Raw genomic sequence first — 8,562 nt, 5'->3', positions numbered from 1 at the left:
CTACTGTACCTTGTACTGTCTCCCTTTAATCCTCCACATGTAAGGATCAGTCCCCTTCTTCTGTCTCCAAACGGTTGAAACAGGATACTCCTTCACCTGAAAATCTATGCCACCCTATTTCTTTAGAATTTCTGCTGGAGGAGATCAGAGCACTGCTTCCTTTCGAGGAGGAGACTAATTATAGGATGCAATGTTTGTATGACAAATGGTCAGCAAAGTAGGGGCATGTGTCTATGGTGGAAGAATGGATTATGGACCTGGGCGAGGAAACTAATAAAATCCACTGTTTGGAGAAGGAGGTTTTTTGGCTTAAACAACACACACAGGATTTAGAGAACAGGAACAGGAGAAATAATCTCTGCATTTATGGCCTTTCAGAGACATTGGAAGGGAATGCTCCAGAATAACACCGCGATGTTTGAAGATCCATCCGAATTAAAACGTTCATACAAACGCATACCTAAGTCACTATGGATACAGCTGGTACATCTAATGTTTGATGCTCTTTCCTCCTTCTCAGGATTTTTCTGATGGTTTAATATGGTTTCCTTGAAGTATTAAATATGTTTCATGTGTAGCTTTTGGAAATGCCTTAAAATGTTATATTATTTGTTCTAAGTGGTTCTCCTTATCTTTCTTTGCAGATTCATCGTATATGTTTTTTTTTAAAACTCTTTATTCATAGCTGTTGCACAGGAGGCCTATCCGTACAAACATTTTCAACATTTCCACAGCTTATTTTTCAAATTTTCTCCCCTATATATAACTTCCCATCTCTACAGCGTGATCTGTAAGACCTGCATCTTGCAATGTGTCAGTCACTCAACATTGTAAGCCGGCAATATAGTACATCCTCTTATCTCGCATTACAGAACGGCTTTATGTCCACTTTCTTATTCAAACAGTTCCATGGGATTAAACAAATAACTCACCCATCTACTCGCCTCCCTACTTCCACCCCCCACCCAATTCATCGTATATGTTAACATTGTTTGATCCTCCCTCCTAAGTGTATATTGTCCAGGTGTGACATGGATTCTTCCTCTTCTGAATGTCATTGTCTCATGAGTTGTCGCCACCCCATTCTTTTTCTATTGTTATTTATTCAGGTATGTCCTTACAGTCATCCTTTTTGGATATGTTCTGTCTCTTCTCTCTGCTTCTCAATTTTTCTTATTAGCTTCCCTTTCATCCTCTCCTGGTTTTCCTTTTCTCTATTTGTCTCTTTTTTATCTTTGCTTCCCCTTTTATTATCTTTTTCTTATTTTCTTTTCTCGTTTCCTCTTTGTTTCTTTTCTATCTTTCGATGTGTTAGGCTTTAGTAGGTTTAAAATAATCATATTGCCTATCCTTTATTTACTTTATATAATTCCTAGTAATATCAAGGAATATTGAAGGGTCTCAATCCTGTTAAACGACAGAAAGCATTATCGCATTTAGGTAAATCTAATCCTGACCTCGTTCTTTTTCAAGAAACTCATATTACTCAATCTGAAGCACTGAAACTTAAACAAAACTGGGTTGGACATGTATTTGTTTCTCCTTCAGTGAATAAAAAGAATGGGGTTGCGGTATTGTGCAACAAATATCTTAATCTTACTCCACTAGAAACAGAGGATGTTGGTAGATGGATTATTGTTAATATTCTTGTAGATAATATACCTCTGACTATGTTGAATGTTTATGTTTCTACACAACCCGATCATACTTTTTGGCTTTCCATTGCAAGAAAATGTGGACAATATTATGATGTATACTTTATTTTGGGTGGAGACTGTAATCAAATTCTGGTTCCTTTTTTGGATAGACAGTCGGCAGTTCAACTTTTGTCGCACAAAATGTATAAACAATTTCATTCTGTTATTTCTGAAAGCGCATTGGTAGATTCATGGAGATTATTTAACCCTACTGTTAGAGATGATACTTTTTCTTCTGCCTCTTATGGCACACTTTTACAACTAGATCACATCTTTCTCTCTAAATCTCTTTCACAATGCCTTCCACAATCCCACATTACTCCAATTGTACTTTCTGACCATGCCATGATTGACACAGACATGGATTTGGTTCCCCCCAGATCTCTGTCAAATGAATGGATATTCAATAATATTTTACTACAAGATGCTCAATGTTCTAGTTCTTTTATCTCTTTTGCTTTGGAATTTTTCTCCTTTAATGATGACATGGAGATTTCTCCTTCTTTATCCGTGGGACATGTTTGAAGCATGTGCAAGGGACTTTATTTTAAACGATGTCTCTAAGAAAAAGAAAAGCAGAGCACAAGAGCACAATGCATTGCTTTCATCAATCAAATCTCTAGAACAAAAGTATTTCACTTTTAAATCGTCTTCTGGTCTGCATGATTTGTTACAGGTCAAATGGCAGTTTAATACTATTTCTACTGAGGAAGATAACCTCATACTTCTTAGGAAAAATGGACTTTATTACGAGGGTTGAAATACATTTGGTAAATTACTAACAAATTATTTAAAGGTTAGGAAAGAAAGTCCTATTGTCTCTATATCCTCTTCACAAGGGCAATCTATTTCTAACCATCAAGCTATCTTAGAAGAGTTTGTTAAATTTTATAAGTCCTTATATACTCCGGATGTGGCGCCCCAATCTTTTAAAATTGCCGAGTATTTAAGTTAGACTTTCCATATTATTCCGCCTGACCTGGATTTAGATTATTTAGAGGGTGATCTTACTTTTGCAGAACTTTCTGGAGCATTAAAATCTTTCAAATTTGGGAAAGCACAAGGTCCTGATGGTTTCACGGTGGAATGTTATCTTCATTTCTCTCACCTTCTTCTTCACTATTTATATTGGTTGTTTAATTATTTTATTAAGTCCTTCACCACTACTGGTACTTTCCAGGAAGCTATTACTTATCTTATACACACAGATGGTAAAGATTCTCAAAGTTATAAAACATTATATGCCAATCTCCTTATTAAATGTGGATTATAAAATATTTGCTAAACTTTTAGCTCTTCGCCTGGAGTCCTTTCTTCCACATCTTATTGAGAAAGAAAAATCTGGATTTATTAAGGGGAGACTTCTATCAGATAATGCTTGGTTGTTTCTTAATGTTCGTTGTAAAGCCCCTGAATTTAAAGCTTCTCTTGCAGCGATAATTAATGCTGGGAAGGCGTTTGCTAGAATTAGCTGGAAGTTTATGCTTAAATCTTTACAATGCCGTGTATTTGGTCCTAAATTCATAGCCCTTGTTTCTCTTTTATATTGTGATCCTCGTGCGTAAGGACGGGTCAATGATAGAGTCTTTTCCTATATCTCTCTTTATAGGGGAGTTAGACAAGGCTGTTCACTTTCTCCTCTACTATTTGCTTTGATGCTTGAACCCTTCCTCTCCCGCATTTGTAAGAATTCTTCTATTTCCGGTTTTGCTTACGGAGATCTTCATTTAAAGTTTGCTACTTATGTTGATGACATTTTTTTATTTATTTCTTCTCCTGATAGTTTTTACCCCCACTTTTGCAAGAAATATCCTCTTTTTTGCAGATCTTTGGCTATAAAAGCTATTAAGTATTTAGGGCTTTGGTTTACCAGTTCTATTCCTGATACCATCAAAATTACATTTAAAGAAATAAGTACTAAAATAGAGAGTATTCTATCTTCTTGGAATCCATTGTTTGTATCTTAGTGGGGTCGCTTAGATTCTATTAAAATGATGATCTCCCCTCTTTTGTTATGTCTTCTTTCTTTGTTACCAGTTTATATTCCAAAGCATTTCTTCAAGAAAAAGAACTCTCTTCTTCTTAGATTTTTATGGCATAGTAAAAAACCAGGAGTAGCTTCAATTACTTAAAAAAAATCCCACATTTTTATGATTAGCATAAAGCTTTTGCCATTGGTCAGGCTGCGCTTTGGACTTTTGAATGGACGTCATCCTTTTCTCCATTGTAGCTACAGCTTGAAAAAGCTTTTCTCTTTCCTTTCACTTTCAATGAGGTGTAAGCCTTCTCTTCTATAACGGTGCTTCTCCAGTCTTCTATTTTGCAACAAATAGCTTCATTGATCAAATCTACATTTCTCCTTATCACGTTGACTTCCTCTATATTCCTGAAGATGCTGTTATGGTATAATTCACTGATTAAACTCAATACAAGCCTCTGTGTTGGCTTACTTGGAAGGACAGGAGTGTTATGTGGGCATCTCAACTTTTTTTCATAATAATTCTCCTATCTCTTTCCCTCAGTTTTGTTCCAAGTCTTTTTATCCTCGTTTTTTTATCATTGATGAATGTTATTCTGGACGTCGAATTTTCATTGCATCAGTCCACTTGTTCAGTTTCTTTTTTTTCTGGATTTACTGATTTCTTGAAAACTTATCCTAAAGCTTTACTTATTTATATATCTCTCTCTCTTCCAGACCCCTCTCAACCCAAATCCAAGTCGGAACTTTTATGGGAATGAGACCTTGATATTTGTTTGGGAGGTTAATTTTTGGAATAATATATGGGCACATATCTTTAAAATTTCTCGATCAGCTAGTATTACTCAATCTCTATTATCTTCACCCCCTACACTGCCCCATATTTTCCTCATATAATTCTGATAGCTGTTGGACTTGTGGTTTTCCTAAGACAGATCTTATGCATATGTTGTGCCAGTACACTTTATTTTTAGCATAAAGTTTGGTCCCAGATTAGAAAGATTTTTAGTTAAGTTTATCCTAATATATTTTTCTGGGTTCTTTAGTTATCTTGTCCCGTCTTTCCCGAAACATAAGTTATTAGATATTTTATTAGCGATTGCCTTTCAGCAAATTACTTTCAATTGGAAATCATCATCTAAGTTATCTTATAAGAGGTGGTTGGATTCGGTATGCCCGCATCATAAATTAGATACTATGCACACTACTTAATGTTTATTGTCTCATAATGCTGAATTGTTAGCGCCAAGATGCTCCTTCCGGAGCGAACGCGGCCCTTTATAAATACCCCCACAAATTCCACAAATTCCAATTCCACAAATTCCACCTCTCACTGCATTTCTTAACCAGGTTGGAAATGTTATGTTTAACACCATTTCTGTATTATCTGAAAATGTTTATCCTCCATAAATTTCTCTCTGCTCTACTATTGTATTTGTATTAAGATAACATTCTTGTTTTTATTCTACAGTATTTGTTTCACTTATTTATTTTAGGATGTGGATGAGAACATTGTTTTTTAGGTCACTATACTTAACATTGATTATTTTCTCTTTTGCCTTTCCTACTCCCCCTTCATTCCCTTGCAACATAACCATTTTCAAATTTTTCTCCAGTTATTAATACCATATGTTAATTGCTGGTTATTTATCATAGTTCTTTGTGTTTGTATTATGGTATTTATTGATACTAAATAAAGTCTGTTAAACACAAAATAAAATGTTCCATACAGTGGAAAACCTAAAGGTCCGTTATTCTCAGTGTAGTTCATCTAATTCTCAAGCCATGTGCATGTATGATATCCTCTCTCCTGTGTAATGTATAAAGCTGGTGTACCCTCGAGTGCTTTCGGTACCCCTTTGCTAGTGAGCACGGGCACACCCCCTGCATCAAATTCTTTAAGATCTTTAAAATCTTAATTTTCCCAATATTTTCTTTTACAAATGATTCACTACGTACATTTCGATATTCACTTCCATGTTTTGTTTCAGTCAACCAATACCAGCGCGCACCTCTATGACATTGTCAACCTATCCTAGCACTGCGTTACACCAATCAACCTCTGTGATGTCACTTCACTTCTTGCAGCCACTACCCCTTTACAATTCCTCATGAGCGCGTTTTTGTCTAACAAATATTCACAAAATGCATGCATTTCAAAACCCCTGTCTGCTCCACTAAAGGAAAGTAGAGATTTCACTTGCTTAACAAAATCAACAATACTCCAATCTAGCTTTCCTAACATTCACTCTAAGTGAAATCTCGACCAGCGGGACCTCACTTTAATCATACAATAGTTCCCTGCGCAATGAAAACTACTGTAATGATCGTAATTTATCAAACTAACAATAGAAAGTTCCCTTCACTTTGTGGTACTGCCAACGATGTCTCATGCACAGCACCTTCAAAACCACAGAAAACTGTTGCCTCTTTTCTCTCTGTTGTTTTTCTTTTTTTAAACTGCTCAATAAAATTCTCCTGAAGTGAAAAAAAAACCACAGCAAACAGTCTTACTCAGCATGTGCTCTACTAAGACCACCCATAGGTTTATATACCAGGATCTTAGGCCACTTCAGATCCACTAACAATTTCAACTTTACTGCACAAAGCACATCACTCAACAGAACTCTAACAACTTTGCATAACCTCACACAGCCATATTACCGCAATCTTAGCTTTAAGCAAAAACATGAAAACCTATTGATACTCAAACCACGTACTTGTTGCTGTCATTGTATTCCTCCAACACTGGCGCTTGGTCACCTTACACTGAACACAGAGCTTTAGATTTGCTCTAAATCTTAATCAAAGTTTAAATAGGGGTCTCAGTAAAGATTTCTCCTTTATATCCTAACTTCATCAGACAACAAACTATCCAAAACGCTACCAGAAAAACTGCTGCAGTGTTTACTGAGCCCAAAACTACAGATGGTCAAATTTTTTTAATTGAATCTACCACTCTCTTTTGTCCTTCGGTGGACCTTGCTGTGTTCTGAGAGGGGTTGGATATAAAGGGTCCTAACAGTCTTCCATTGAGGACCAGGAATTCGAGAATTGAACTACAAAGATGATATCAGGCGCATGTAGATTACTCTCTTGACAATACTATACTATATATAATACTCAAAATTTAGAAAAATAAGTGCATCAATAGATTGCATTAGGAAATAGGACAGATAGCAGTGGAGAAATTTGTTAACTCTATAAGGTTTATGGAGAGAACGTAGGTCGTATTATTTTGAAGTTTGGTGGTCTTGGCTGCCTCTCTTCACGGTTGTCTTAAATATGTATTTTGGTTCTCTTCCCTTTTGTTTTGTTTATTTTTTTATTTTTTTTATCCTTTGTTTTGTTTACTTGTTTATTAATACAAATCTGTATTTGTTGCAAATGACTATGTAATGTTGTAAACACATCGGATGTAAAAGAAAAATGTGGGGGGGGGGAAATTTTGTCTGAATAAAGATATTTAAAAAAAAAAAAAAAAAAAAAGGGAATAGGACAGATTAATAAAAGTTAAATAAGTACCAAAAGCTCAAGAGTTCATAAAGGGACACAAAGTTAGCAGTTGAGTAGTCCCAGAAGGAAGAGACCATTAAGCACATATAGCATATATATCAGTTTGAGAAAGAATCCAAACATTGTGACGCACGAAAATCGTGCCCCAGATGAGTTTCTGCCTTGTACACATTTGAGAAACATATTCACTTGTGCTTCATATAAACGGCCTGTATAACCATACGATTGGAGGTACCAACTGGGGTGTTGGGGGGAGCAATGCGAGCTGTACAGCCGTGGGGTAAAACTATGGTGGAATCGAGGGATGGAGTATAAGTGGCACTATGGTTATTTTGATATGGGAAAGTCTTACGGTGGAGGTAAATGATGGGGAAGGTTTAGAGGGAAGGTGAACTTGGGATGTATGGTAATGGACGGGAATTATTTGTTTAGTTTGAATGAACGATCACAGAGTTGGTTTGTATTTGAACACGGGAGGGATGATGTGGACATTACATTTAGGGCTTATCATGATTGATTTAAAAAGTTACGTTGTAGACACAATTTTCGGTTTTTGATGAGTTATTGTGCATTATTACCGTTTAAAAATGATTGGGGCTGATAATCATTTTTTTATCATTTTAGATACCCCTGAGGAAGGTCGAAATTAGACCGAAATGCATTGGGTTATTCAAATGTATTGGAAAAATGGAGCTTGTTTACATGCCTGCAAATAGGCCCGGATGGGCAATTCCTGAGCAACTAAAATGCTGAAAATTTTGAGCTTCATTTCATTGATGTGACGGATGAAAATGGATTGAACTTTGGAAATAAAATTGGATGAACTTGGTTAACACTATGGAGCACAAGTGAATATGTTTCTCAAATGTGTACAAGGCTGTGCAACTCATCTGGGGCACGATTTTCGTGTGTCACAATGTTTGGATACAATGTTAAAGTTTGCGCTAAGGAACGGAGCGCATAATGAGTGTATGCACGCCAAACTGGATTACAATATGATGAACAAAAAGTGTGATAAACTAAGGGGTGCTTCAGACTTTCTTACAGTGAGTTTGGGAAAGAAGCCAGGTGAGTCTGCATCAGGCAAGTTAATTTGCTAGGTAAGTTCTGCAAATCTCTGTGAGCAGTTCGCAATCAACATGCAGAAAAGCAGTCATCCGTGACCATCATCAACAAGGTGCATTAACACAAATCGCTGTAGTAATGCTGAATGCTCAATCCTTCCAAGTCCGTTAAACCAGACAGTATTATATTCCTAGAGTTTCTGGGGATGACGCCTCCAGGAATCACCTCATCTGGTGAGACCACTCAGTCCATTGGTCAGTTCGTATGGAGTGTGTCTCAGGCAGCATAAAGAAGACACAGATTCCC

The sequence above is a fragment of the Lissotriton helveticus genome, chromosome 3_1, assembly GCF_964261635.1.
Source record: "Lissotriton helveticus chromosome 3_1, aLisHel1.1, whole genome shotgun sequence".
Classification (NCBI taxonomy): domain Eukaryota; kingdom Metazoa; phylum Chordata; class Amphibia; order Caudata; family Salamandridae; genus Lissotriton; species Lissotriton helveticus.
The sequence above is the reverse complement of the archived record's forward strand: the minus strand, read 5'-3'. Positions refer to the sequence as shown.